At 41.3% G+C, this 14,508-nt stretch overlaps 1 long non-coding RNA gene across 1 annotated transcript in view; it reads left to right on the forward strand.

The window, feature by feature from the left end:
• LOC141621436 (uncharacterized) overlaps positions 1–14,508 on the forward strand; it is a 49,529-nt gene that overhangs the window by 28,978 nt on the left and 6,043 nt on the right. The window contains exons 3-4 of the long non-coding RNA XR_012532328.1: positions 13,928–14,054; positions 14,370–14,505. This is a non-coding gene — a long non-coding RNA (uncharacterized LOC141621436). The remainder of the gene's footprint in view (positions 1–13,927; positions 14,055–14,369; positions 14,506–14,508) is intronic.

Here is a 14,508-nt window from a genome sequence, read left to right on the forward strand (position 1 = left end):
AGGTTATCTACAGAAAACTATCTACCATTCCGATACGGGTTAGTGTGATTTAAAAACTATTTCAGACGTAAATTGAGTTCAATTCTATGTTTTGGCTGTTGATCATCCTGTTTGTACTGTTTTTAAACTGGGTTTAATTGATTGCAGGGTGTAATATTTTGATACAGGATTGAATTTTTGCACTTCGCACAATTTCTTTGGAATGCTATTTTTCAAAGAATTTGAAAAAATAGCATTTAAAGAATGCTACAAACTCTTTGAAAAATAACATTTCAGCAGCTGATAGAACAGGCTAAAATCATTTTAAAAAAAAAAATTAAAAACGATAACGGTTAAAAACAACCCGTTGCAAACAATTATTTGACAACGGTTTTATTTAGATAAATAACCGTTGACATATTTTCCCTCCCATTCAAACCGCCAAAAATATAAGATAACGAACGATAACCGTTGTCGAGTTCAAAACTTTTACAACGGTTTATTTAAGCAGAACCGTTGACAAAATTTCATCAATATAAATAGATAACGGTTACATACCGTTGTCAACAGATGAATATAACAACGGTTTTGCACACAATAAAGCCGTTGTTAAATTTTGACATTCAATTAAATAAGATAACGAAATAAACCGTTATCATATATAATATTTAACAACGGTTTTGGAACGATAAGACGTTGTCAATAGTAAACTACGACAACGGATTTGATACCGTTCTTAAGATTTAACAACGGTTCTTGATGTTATATAACGGTCGCTTGTTATTTGTACAACCGTTGTATATATTTAACAACCGTCGTTGCAATAACGGCCCCGTGTTTCTATTTGAAAACGGTAATTTGCATTATTTGACCGTTGTTGGATGTCTTATTTGGCGTAGTGTAATAAATCATTTATTCATTACTCCTTAAATAATAGTAATACGTCAAATACTTATAAATTAAAAATGCTGAAAATTAAAATGCTAGGCTAGGATTCTAAAAACCCTGTCATTTATTACAACTCAAATAATAAAAAATACTATTAAAAAATGACTAAGGCTACTCTTCCATTTTCCCCTTGCCTTTGTCGCCTTTGTCACATTTCTTGTCTCGACCACGAGCGGGACGCTCTTACGTTATTTCTGACTGAATCACTAACGGTCGTTCTCGCGGTCTAGCTTTCCCATTTCGATCCACCACCATCTTCTCGGCAGGAGCATTCTTTGGTTTCTTCGACGGACGGACAACCCGATATCCGGCCTCTTCTTCCTCCTCAGTTAAGTACTTTTGGTTCTCCTTCGCCACTTCGCGGATCTTATAGTCTACGGGCTCGTGCTTCCTTAGCTTTTCACGCTCCTCAGGAGTGCTAGCTTTCCTCCACTGCAGATATGAGTCAGATACCCATAGCGAGCCAACCGGAACGGGTATGAACCACTCAACCACATATTCCTTTGGGCCCAACGAATTGCCCACTCTCGATAAGACTCTGAAGTATGTGCCAAGGCAGTTTGGGGGACGGTGTCTAGCTTTGGGATTTTCTGTCTTAGGCCCACTTGCCTCATCAATCTCTCCGGAAAAGTATAGACCATGAATTCCAAGCCGGGAACGCGAATTGACCGTGTCGGATCCAAAGACGATACTCCAGTCACCGATCTAAGATGCCACCATGGTACGATCCACCTAATCAAGGGCCCACCTTCACTCTTCAATTTATTTTCCCAATAATTGCATACTCGAGTGAAGTCCACCATGTATAGCCTCGTTCTCATCACAATTGATCGGGAGCGATATCCTGTCACGTCAACTGGGGGCTCGATCAACCGTAGCCTTTCCATCAGCTAGATCTGCAAAAAAGGGGACGGGAGTTAGTATCCAAAACCGGCCGGAAAAAAAAACAACATAAAAAAAACAAAACAAAAAATGAAAAAAAAAGGAAGAAAGAAAGCGGCCGAATAAGACAGAAAACGGGTTCTTAACTGTAAAATAATAGGACTCCCAAGATAAGGATATTCGCGGTTCGCCTTCCTTTTGTCCAATCCTAGAATGGTCTCCCCTAGAACTAAGCATGCTGGGCTCCTGTGCAGTTCCATTTGCTTCATTATGCCTAAAAATCGAGGGTCACCCCTCATCTCTTTGTCCACATGCCCTCGCAGGACATAGCAATGAAGAAGGCAAAATCCATAAGCTCTGCGCCTCACCGCATAAGAGATAGTAGGGTTCTCCCTATTTATAAATCGATCGACAAATTCAAACATACAGACACCTTTTAAGGTCACAAGACGGTCTACCTCAGCCTTGGTCAATCCAAGCAAATCCCTAAATTTATTTTTATAGCCTTGAGAGCTAGGGGGTATAGCCGGAACACTTTCTGGGTCCCATTCTCCAACCGCAGCAATTTCTTCAGGAAAGGGACAAATTTCGCCTCCCGGAAAGGCACATACATGAAAATTCGGGTCCCAATATTCAAGACAGGCATCCAAAAAGGGCCTAATTACCTTCACTAGCTTAAAACTTATGATTGATCCTAAGTCAAAAGCACCCATGTCGTGTTTCTCCACATTCGTAAATTCATTCGTCCACTCCTTAATGCGATTTTCAAAGGCATCCATATTTTTTGGGTAAAATTTGAGAAGATATATGAGGTTTTATGTAATAAACGAAGTCAAGGAAGGAGAACTGTGAGAATAGAAGCTCAACCGAAGCCTCTATTTATACTATTTAACGTTTCCTAAATTCTGCCGAGAACTGACAAGCTGGAGAGAAGACGCAGCAAAAGCTGCGCCTCTTCGAAGGATCGCAGCTCTTGTTGCGCCTCTTCCCCAGGCTCTTTTCCTCGTTTGATAGCCGTGGGATCTTTCCTAATCTGTTTTAGTTAAAGTTTCCTATAGGGACTTAATTCGTTAATTTCGATTAATTACCAAATTTATGTTTCCTAATCTTTTACGGGTTCGCTTTTCGAGGCGAAATCGACATTTTCGCCAAATACGCACACTTACTCGTTCTTATTTTCTTTTTTTTTGGGGGGGGGGGGGGAGGTGGGAATCATTTCACTCCCTCTTTTCAAAAATGTTTATGACACACTTAGACATTTCTTTTAAATTCTTTTTTAGGGGGTAGCCCTCCCTACCGTCCGGCCGCGTCATTTTATCCATTTTCGGGCACTTTTTTTCTTTTCGCGCTAATTTAGACCATCTTAATTCTTTTTGCTATATGTTTTTCTTGTGATTTCCTACGTGAATTTCGGCAGCATGACGGCGCAAACTGTCACATACCAAACCCGTTTTTCAAAGCTAACCTGCAGATACAATAAACACCCAGCATCAAAGGCATGCAGGCCGTCATATATACAACCAAAATACAAAAATATACATCAAAATACGGGCTCCTGCCCAAAATGACATCCAAAATGTACGAATGTACAAACATAAGTCAGCACAAACTAGTCCTGACGATCCCTCAGCTCAGCCACTATCGCCTCAAGGGCAGCGATATCAGCATCTCTGGCCTCGAGCTCTCTCAGCAAATGGGTCATCTCCTCCTGGGACTGCGCCAGCTCACGCTCCAGGTCACGCTCCCTCTAACAGAAAAATAGAGTGATACTTCACTTCACAAAATTAGAGGTAATAAAAATAAAGACAGGTACAAAAGGTCCATACCTGCCGCCCCGAGCCATCTGTAAGGGCCTCAATGGCTATAGCTCGCAGCCGGTTGGCCGTCCTCCACAGCTCCACATGCATGGATGGTGCCACCTTCATTCAAATACGGAGAAGGTTCAAGCAAATACATTCCTATGTAATAAAGCATAAAATACTAAAGACAACCAAAGCTGGGGGCTTACCCTCCTCACAACATGCTGCCACTCATCCAAGCCAGCGTCAGTCACCGACTCGCTAAAAGACTGGATCTCCGAGATCACCGTCATGCCCGCCTAGTCAGTGTAATCCAACGTCTCTGGAAAAGCTGGGGGCTCGACTCCCGCCACCTCGATCTCCTACAAAACTCAAGTGGTTCATTATTCGCTAATAATTCATCATTTATCAGATCTATAAAAGACAAGTAAACGGTAAATATGCTTACCACGATCGGCCAGTACGCTAGCCTTCGGTGAACAAACCCAGCGTACTCCTCACCAGAGAGAAGGAGGGCGTCACCAGTCGCACCAACTAGGTCAGCTGCCTTCTCAGCCTCTGAAGGCTCCCTAAACATCGTCCGTGAAGGGCTGATGGGAACCGTAAAAGTGTCACGAGAGCACTGCCGAGTCAAACGCTCACCCAAGTACCACACAGGCCCCATGGGTGTCGTCAACAGCAACCTACTCAAACTCCGGGGACGAAAAACCTCAGCCACAAAGGCTGGAGCCCCAGCGTAGCTCTCCCAGGGCCTAGGCACACACTAAAGCAATAAAACGAGGGGTCATTCCTATGATCATCTCTAAATAAAGGAAAAATAAAATGAAGATCAAAGGCACTTACACTGTCTAACTTCAGGGTATTCACGCCTCTCCAACAAACATCATAAGACGATCGCTGGCTCTTATGACGACACACTACCCAGTCCCTCACGACGGGGTACGCTCTTAGTACGTCCTCCGCCCTCGTGGGCACAAAGCAAGGGAAGTAAGAGTACACCCACGCTTGCAGGCAAAATAATAACGATTACGAGTCGTTTTCTACAAAAATAATCTTTAATATTTTCAAGAAAGGTTCATACCTCCAAGAGGAGTCCAGGACCGATAGTGGCAGGAGAAGTCCCCTTCTCCATCAGCTCCGGATGGACCATGGCCCTCATATAGCGCGTGAGGACCGCGAAACTAGGAGTAACCCGGTCCCAACGACCTAGGCTACTCAAGTCAGAAAAAACGGAAGACGCTTCGTCGATAGCCTCTCCCCCTTGTCTCCGAAGTAAATCGAAGACAAGACAAGAACCACCACAACCACAAACGGGCCGCTGCTCAGCAGTACAAGGTGGTGGAGGCCGTCGACGGCCACACCAATGGCTCCTCTCCACACGGCAGACCCGAGATCATGCCGTAGTCCTCCAAGGTGACCCTGATCTCTCCAAAAGGCATATGGAAAGTCGAGGTCGTGTCCCAGAACCGATCAAGAAAGGCTCGAATCAGGCTGAGGTTAGCCTGAATCTTCCTCTCCTTGATCTCCCTCCAGCCTCGTACCAAGGCACCAAAGGCTCCCCACTCGATGATAGCCTTCTCCTCTTCTGACAACTTCCCGAAGGCGTCTATCATCGTTGTATAACAAGAGAAGGACCTCATATTCCTAGCCTCCTGCGTCAATTCAAAAGAAAGCTTTCTTTAATATAAAATGTGTAAGAAATAAATAAATATGGGAATGACAAACTGAAGGCTTACCATGCTCCTCACCGTCCTATACGATAAGTGTCTCTCCGCCGCCAAAATAAGATGTCTACCATTCCATTTCTCGGCCCACTCAGGCGCTCCTGCGAGCTGACGGCCGCCTCGTCCTACATTGGCCCTCCGCGGGAACTCCTCCTCTATATCCTCCTCCATCTCCTAGGTCCCTCCCGTATGCACTATGGGAACGGTAGAAGGGTCAAAGTCAGTGTCCATGGGGCCTCTCCCCGACGTAGAAGTAATATCCTCTGCAAAATCGAAATAACAAAGCGATGTTAAACACATTTTCAAGCATTTTCAAGCGTTTCAAGCATTTAAAAACGGCCTTTCTAGCCATCTTTGGCCAGATTTTCCAAGCCCGACCACACATGAGGTAGGTTAAGTCCAGACGAGTCTAAATTCAAGCCTAGTTGTGCGCTTGGGTCGAAAATTCGGCAGCATATCGCTACAATAGCAATTATGCCATACAACAGTGTCCCGGAGAAGCTGTCACAAATTGAAAATCCGAAGTAATAGCAAGTTTACCCATTACTCAAGAGTTCCAAAACGTCAAGCTTCATCAAAAATGGACTAGCATAGGGCCATTTTCGAAGGGTTTTGTGGTTTAGCAAGAAACCGTCACATTTCGCGCTCAAATCCTTAATACTTGACGAAAATTCGTAAGAGATACGTGGTTATGTTCCTAACATGATCAATTACTCATTTATAATATCAATTTCATGAGAGAAATTCATTTGGGACGAAAGCCCCAAATTTTCGAACGAAATGGGTATATAAACCCTAATTTTTTGACCCAAATCAAAGCTCAAATGCAAAATAAAGCAAGTACAAGACACGTACCTCGATTAGTCATGATTTATGACAGGTTTTGATCAAGTTTTGACGGAATTTGGTTGGAATTTGGTCGCATTTTGTAAAGAAAAACAAAATGGGTTTGTGTTTTTGAAATAAAACAAACACGGCATAAGTCGAGTTTTACCCAGACAGAGGTGAGCTCGGGAGAACACGCAGCACTTTTTGCACCTCTTCCAAGGGTCGTAGTTTTTGCTGCGCCTCTTCCTCAGCGAGTTTCCAGCCGAGATTCATTAAACTTCGTTATAAGTTCGTCATTTGTGGGCCCGGGCTTCATGCGCCTCTTCCCTGACATCTTTCTTCAACATATGGCTCCTTTTTGGGCGTTCTCTTCATCCAAATCGGCATTTTCTCTTCAACAGACTGCAAACAGCCGCGACATTTTGTTCCCCAGCGAGAATTCATGATCACTAAATACAGTTCATGGGCTTCTCCTCCTTATCGGAATTTTGCTTGCGACGAGCCGTTGTCGATCAGACACCTATATTTTCCTCAGCGATGCCAAGGACGCGTTGTTGTCGATCTCTTATTTTCTCCTCAGCGGTGCCAAGGACGCACCGTTGTCGACTCAACATATGATTCTTCCCCACGGAGTTTAAGATAAAATTCTCCGAAGAGTATTTGTACCTTCGAATCCTTCACCCAGGGGTGTCTCAGGTATGATTTCTTTTTATGGCTGGAGAGCTTCCTTACATAGTCTAATGGACTTTAAACGACCCTCCCCGATAGTTGACAAACTCTAAAATGTTCCCGACGACAGGTCCTTGGTTCAGACCCCTTGAGCCGCCTCGCGTCGCCATAGTCGTCGGTTTGTAATCTTCGATTGACCTGATGGCTATACTTTGACTTTCCCCTTGTACAAGCCTCAGTCAAAGTGGAGGCTCTGTAGATACCTCATTTCTACACCTCCCGACAGCCACTCAGTGATGATTGGGCCGCATGTTTGAAACGTAGAACGATTTATGACAGTCGTAAGTTCATCGCCAAGTGATAGCTCAAACACTTGAGTCAACCCTTGGGTCGTCATCTACGCACCGATACGGTCGTTTTGACAGTAATTAGAATTCATTTGGAATCCGGGTTAAAAACCGCTTCATTTTCTAAAAACCATTTAAATGCCGAGTCGGACTATTCCGGAATGTTCTAGAATTCTCTAGATATTTATTCCTAATTAAAATTAATATTTTAAATAAATATCTACCATAATATTGTGTTTCATGGAATAAGGAAGTGTAAATCTACCGAAATTCCATAATAAAACGCAGAAATCTTTCTTGCCAAGGAGGAAACCGCTGGAGAAAAGACGCAACAAATGATGCGCCTCTTCAAAGAAACGCAGTAGTTGCTGCACCTCTTCTCCAGTCCTCTTTTCGCATTTTCCGGAATATTTTTGAGATTTGTTTCCATATCCGTGTCATTCCAAAACTCTTCCATATGTTTAGTATAAATAGAGGCCTTCGGCCTCTATATTTGGCACGCGAGTGTTCCGCCCTTTCTTTCTCTCTCTTTGCATTCTAGACTACGCTATTGCCTTTCGATGCTTACGTGCTTGATCAATCGACCACGTAAGCTCAGATCATTCTGAGTCCTAGTCACGTTGCATAGACAGACCAACTTGACCAACTCCACCTTTAATCAACATAATCAATCTACTAAATCCTCTAACGAGGGCACTTTCCACGCATATTCGAGTCGAGAAATCACTAAACAATAACTTTATTCAATCTCGTTTTGTCAGACATGTAAGTCTAAGGGTGTAAATCCCATTTTATTATTTTACTTTTATTTTGTATTAATTAATGTAAATCTATATCAAGAGCACGTTAGAAAACCGATTTAAAATCCACCTTTTAAAGCCTTTTTCATGAAACAGCAGAGGTCAGACGACGAGAAGAAACGCAGCAGCAGCTGCGCCTTCAGGAAGGATTGCAGCCTTGTTGCGCCTCTTCCAGAGGCTGCCTGATGCTCCTGCTCTTCTTCTTCTTCCTGCAAATTTCCTCCTTTTCTTATTCTTTCATTTTCCTTCGTTCTCTTTGTTATTTCAGTATATAAATCATATTTTAAGAACTCCTTTTTAATTACAATGCTTAATTCGTCCTTAATCCCGTGCAGGTTTTCGCCATTTTAATTCAATTCAATTCTTCGGGGTTTCAACTTGTTCATGTTGAGGTTCCGGAGTCCCAATTTGATACATAAGTTTTCTTCCGAATCTTATTTGTCCAGTTTCGTCTTAATCTAACCTCAAGTTTGGCCATTTTGTATTTCTGACATGAGTTTATCGTATAATCATAATCATGTAAACCGCTGTAATTTCTCGTTTTAATTCATTTTATCGCTTGCCCAGATACATATGATCGATTAAAACACTTCAACTCGAGTCTAATATCGACAATCCATCTTAAAACGACCAACGAACAATAAGAATGTTGCGATCCTGACTTCACAGCCAAAACCCAACTCGAGAACAGACGCATGAAGTGTTGCGCCTCTTCCAGAGGACGCAGTAGATGCTGCGCCTGTTCTAGGTTGGTTTCTGCCTCTGAACTCTTTCTCGCTTTGACGTAGCTCCTAATTACAGTTTAAATCAACTATTATTCATATTATCACCTCAAATCTGACATATTTTCATATTTTAATTCAAATTTATTTTCCTTTTATTTTCTTCTTCGAAATCTCGTCTTTGAGCGTGCTTTTGACGTAGATCAAATAAAGCTTGTAATTTTTGTAATTTTAATTATTGTAATTCATTTATCGTAATTATTATTTAATTGTATGGCATTCACATGTATTTATTCTAACATTTACTTCGACCAAATTGTTTACTAAAACACGTGTTAACCGACATAATCTAATTTCACATGCTAGGATTCATCCATGTTTGTTGCATTGCATGCATTACATCGACGACATATCAAATATGAACGACTTACCTAATCATTAGTAGAGGCCGCTATCGAGGCGAGCGGGATTAGGTGTTCGAATTAAAGAACTTCCTGATACGTACCCTCACCTCTTACTCAAGTTATCTCTGGACATCCGTGTCCATTGGCATCTTGAGAGTCATTCTAGGCATAGAATGCTAAGGGTAATGAGTTCTTAGTGTTCATGTCATTACTTTGTGTCTTGATATGGCACGAGCACCCATTACTCAAGAGTTCCAAAACGTCAAGCTTCATCAAAAATGGACTAGCATAGGGCCATTTTCGAAGGGTTTTGCGGTTTAGCAAGAAACCGTCACATTTCGCGCTCAAATCCTTAATACTTGACGAAAATTCGAAAGAGATACATGGTTATATTCCTAACATGATCAATTACTCATTTCTAATATCAATTTCATGAGACAAATTCATTTGGGACTAAAGCCCCAATTTTTCGAACGAAATGGGTATATAAACCCTTAGTTTTCGACCCAAATCAAAGCTCAAATGCAAAATAAAGCAAGTACAAGACACATACCTCGATTAGTCATGATTTATGGCAAGTTTTGACGGAATTTGGTTGGAATTTGGTCGAGTTTTGTAAAGAAAAACAAAATGGGTTTGTGTTTTTGAAATAAAACAAACACGGCATAAGGCGAGTTTTACCCAGACAGAGGTGAGCTCGGGAGAAGACGCGGCACTTGCTGCGCCTCTTCCAAGGGTCGTAGTTTTTGCTGCGCCTCTTCCTCAGCTAGTTTCCAGACGAGATTCGTTAAAATTAGTTATAAGTTCGTCATTTGTGGGCCCGGGCTTCATGCGCCTCTTCCCTGACATCTTATCTTCAACATATGGCTCCTTTTTGGGCGTTCTCTTCGTCCAAATCAGCATTTTCTCTTCAACAGACTACAGAAGACCACAATATTTTGTTCCCCAGCGAGAATTCATGATCACTAAATACAGTTCATGGGCTTCTTCTCTTTATCGGAATTTCGCTTGCAACGACCCGAGCGGGTTTTCTCCTCATCGCTGCCAAGGACGCGTCGATGTCGATCAAACACCTTTATTTTCCTCAGGGATGCCAAGGACGCATCGTTGTCGATCTCTTATTTTCTCCTCAGCGGTGCCAAGGACGCGCCGTTGTCGACTCAACATATGCTTCTTCCCCACGGAGTTTAAGATAAATTCACCGAAGAGTATTTATACCTTCGAATCCTTCACCCAGGGGTGTCTCAGGTATGATTTCTTCTTATGCCTAGAGAGCTTCCTTACGTAGTCTAATGGACTTTAAATGACCCTCCCCGATAGTCGACAGACTCTAAAATGTTCCCGACGACAGGTCCTTGGTTCAGACCCCTTGAGCCGCCTCGCGTCGCCATAGTCGTCAGGTTGTAATCTTCGATTGACCTGATGGGGGCTCTGTAGATACCTCATTTCTACACCTGCCGCCAGCCACCCAGTGATGATTGGGCAGTATGTTTGATACGCGGAACGATTTATGACAGTTCGTAAGTTCATCGCCAAGTGATAGCTCAAACACTTGATTCAACCCCTGGGTCGTTATCTATGCACCGATACGGTCGTTTTGAGGGTAATTAGAATTCATTTGGAGTCCGGGTCAAAAACCGCTTCATTTTCTAAAAACCGTTTAAATGCCGAGTCGGAATATTCCGGAATGTTCTAGAACTTTCTAGATATTTATTCCAAATTAAAACTAATATTTTATGTAAATATCTACCGTAATATTATGTTTAATGGAATAAGGAAGTGTAAATCTACCGAAATTCCATAATAAAACGCGGAAATCTTTCTTGCCAAGGAGGAAACCGCTGGAGAAAAGACGCAGCAAATGATGCGCCTCTTCGAAGAAACGCAGTAGTTGCTGCGCCTCTTCTACAGTCTCCTTTCACATTTTCCAGAATATTTTCGAGATTTGTTTTCATATCCGTGTCATTCCAAAAATCTTCCATATGTTTAGTATAAATATAGGCCTTCGGCCTCCATATTTGGCACGCGAGTGTTCCGCCCTTTCTTTCTCTCTCTTTGCATCCTAGACTACGCTATTGCCTTTCGATGCCTACCTGCTTGATCAATCGACCACGTAAGCTTAGATCATTCTGAGTCTCAGTCACGTTGCATAGACAGAGTAACTTGACCAACTCCACCTTTAATCAACCTAATCAATCTACTAAATCCTCTAACGAGGGCACTTTCCACGCATATTCGCGTCGAGCAATCACTAAACAATAACTTTAGTCAATCTCGTTTCGTCAGACATGTAAGTCTGAGGGTGTAAATCCCATTTTATTATTTTACTTTTATTTTTTATCAATTAATATAAATCTATATCAAGAGCACGTTAGAAAACCGATTTAAAATCCACCTTTTAAAGCCGTTTTTACGAAACAGCAGAGGTCAGACGACGAGAAGAAACGTAGCAGCAGCTGCGCCTTCAGGAAGGATTGCAGCCTTGCTGCGCCTCTTCCAGAGGCTGCCTGATGCTCCTGCTCTTCTTCTTCTTCCCGCAAATTTCCTCCTTTTCATATTCTTTCATTTTCCTTCGTTCTCTTTGTTATTTCAGTATATAAATCATATTTTAACAACTCTCTTTTAATTACAATGCTTAATTTGTCTTTAATCCCGTCAAGGTTCTGGAGTCCCAATTTGATACATAAGTTTTCTTCCGAATCTTATTTGTCCAGTTTCGTCTTAATCTAACCTCAAGTTTCGCCTTTTTGTATTTGTGACATGAGTTCATCGTATAATCATGAGTCTAATATCGACAATCCATCTTAAATCTACCAACGAACAATAACAGTGTTGCAGTTCTGAATTCACAGCCAAAACCCAGCTCGAGAGCAGACGCATGAAGTGTTGCGCCTCTTCCAGAGGACGCAGCAGATGCTGCGCCTGTTCTGGTTGGTTTCTGCCTCTGAACTCTTTCTCGCTTTGACGTAGCTCCTAATTACAGTTTAAATCAACTATTATTCATATTATCACCTCAAATCTGACATATTTTTATATTTTAATTCTAATTTATTTTCCTTTTATTTTCTTCTTCGAAATCTCGTCTTTGAGCGTGCTTTTGACGTAGATCAAATAAAGCTTGTAATTTTTGTAATTTTAATTATTGTAATTCATTTATCGTAATTATTATTTAATTGTATGGCATTCACATGTATTTATTCTAACATTTATTTCAACCAAATTGTTTGCTAAAACACGTGTTAACCGACATAATTTAATTTCACATGCAAGGATTAATCCATGTTTGTTGCATTGCATGCATTACATCGACGACATATCAAATATGAACGACTTCCCTAATCATTAGTAGAGGCCGCTATCGAAGCGGGCGGGATTAGGTGTTCAAATTAAAGAACTTCCTGATACGTACCCTCACCCCTTACTCCAATTATCTCTGGACATCCGTGTCCATTGGCATCTCGAGAGTCATTCTAGACATAGAGTGCTAAGGGTAACGAGTTCTTAGTGTTCATGTCATTACTTTGTGTCTTGACATGGCACGAGGTATTCGAATGGTTTCTAATTTTGCATAATAAATTGGTGGCGACTCCACAAATGCAGGCTTATTCAACCTTTCACCGGTTTCAATGCCTCACAAATCGGTAACGGCCCATAACGTGCTTTGGCAAACCAAGGTTCCGTGGGAGAAGTGTCGCCGCCTCAAAACCATAACGCGCGGGTGCGCGCGGCGCAGGTAGCCCTGTCCACAATGATGAAGGTTGGTCTTGTATTTGTGGATTTGAAATGTCGCAGGCATCGGCTAAGATATTTAGGGTGACTGGCAAAGGGAAGATTGTAAGGAGGAGAGCGGGGAAGCTACATTTTGTTGCTAAGAAGACCACCAAGCGCAAATTGCGCCTTTTTAAACTGGTACTAATCTCACTTTTTTTTGCTAGTCTAGGATACTTTGGAAATACAACATTTATCAGGAATTTGCGTTGATATTAAATGGCTTTTACTCACCGTCGTAGTTTTAGCATTGATTCAGCCTCGACTCTATTTTCTTTCAGGTCATTTGGAAATGACCTCAACTCAAAGAGGTTAATATTGTTGTTACTATTTGTTATCGATTGCTTGCTTAAGTACGGAAATACATGTACTTAGTCATCTAATATAGTTAGAAGGTCAGCATAATACTAAGAAATGCAAATTGAATTTCTCTGAAAAGTTGGACCTTTTTTTGTGTTCTCTTCACAATGGAGTGTGTATGAATGCTTGCTTAACTCTAATTATTTATGACATGAATGTTCAGTTTTTGACGAGTTTTTGTGTAATTGTTCTTTTGGCATATAGTATAGCTGAACCGTCATTGGTTCATCTGATATTTGAGCTATGATCTATTTGTTATCTTGTTTGAGAATTATTCCTGTGGCAAATGCAGTAGAATGTTGATATTGGGTCAGTTACAATGCTTCGTGCTTGACTGTTGATTATGATGTTTTGTATCCCAAACTCTTTAAAACACATGTGCAAGTGAACATGAGTGACTATGATAATGTAGTTGGGGATTTGTCGTACCTGAAAGTGAATCGTAATTTATAATGGAAGTTACACAACTCGATCGTATCTTGTTCATGTAGAGTGTAGAGTTGTAGATCCCATGTAATACTTGTCCCTTGTGTTTATTTTACCTGATCATTTGAATTCCAGATTGGTATGTTTCCTTTCCCATATTTTCTACTTGTAAGTTGTAGCATGCATACTCTTGGAATTGAATATCTATTCTTAAAGCAGCTTTTGTGGCATAGTGTTGAGGGAATTTTTATGCGCCCTATGTTTCTTTTAGAGTTGTGGATGACTCATGAAGGGTTCTGGCTCCACTGGACTGCAACATATTTGTTAAAAGGGAAGTTGTGCATGTTAGCAAGCCTGAAACAATCATCTTCAGGTTTTTGTAGCATCATTAGCTTCAGGTAAATACACGATTCATTGCTTTGTGCATCAAACTACTCCATCTTTACTCGGTTATACAGCCTGTCAAAACAAATCTGAACCAGAAAAAATGATTCAAACTATCTAAACTGATATGCAATCGTAGACCTAAAATGGGCGATCTGAACTGTAACCAATATTTTATTCAACCTAAATGAAGCAAAACTGAACCAAATTCGACAATACCAATTGACAAATCCAGAATTGATAGTAGCCTTGGAGTTCGGAAAAAATGAAAAGCGGTCGATTAGTTAGGCATGTTTTGGTTTATATGAATGATTCTAATGTAAATGTAGGAGGAAGTAAGGGTGGTTAGGAAGCTGAGGAGCGGGATGTTGGCAAATTTGATAGAGTGTTGTTGTGAAGGTGATGATAGATTGTTAGTTGCTGAGTTCATGCCAAATGACACCCTTTCAAAGCATTTATTTCACTGTT

This window comes from Silene latifolia, chromosome X (assembly GCF_048544455.1).
Source record: "Silene latifolia isolate original U9 population chromosome X, ASM4854445v1, whole genome shotgun sequence".
In the NCBI taxonomy this organism is placed as follows: Eukaryota; Viridiplantae; Streptophyta; class Magnoliopsida; order Caryophyllales; family Caryophyllaceae; genus Silene; species Silene latifolia.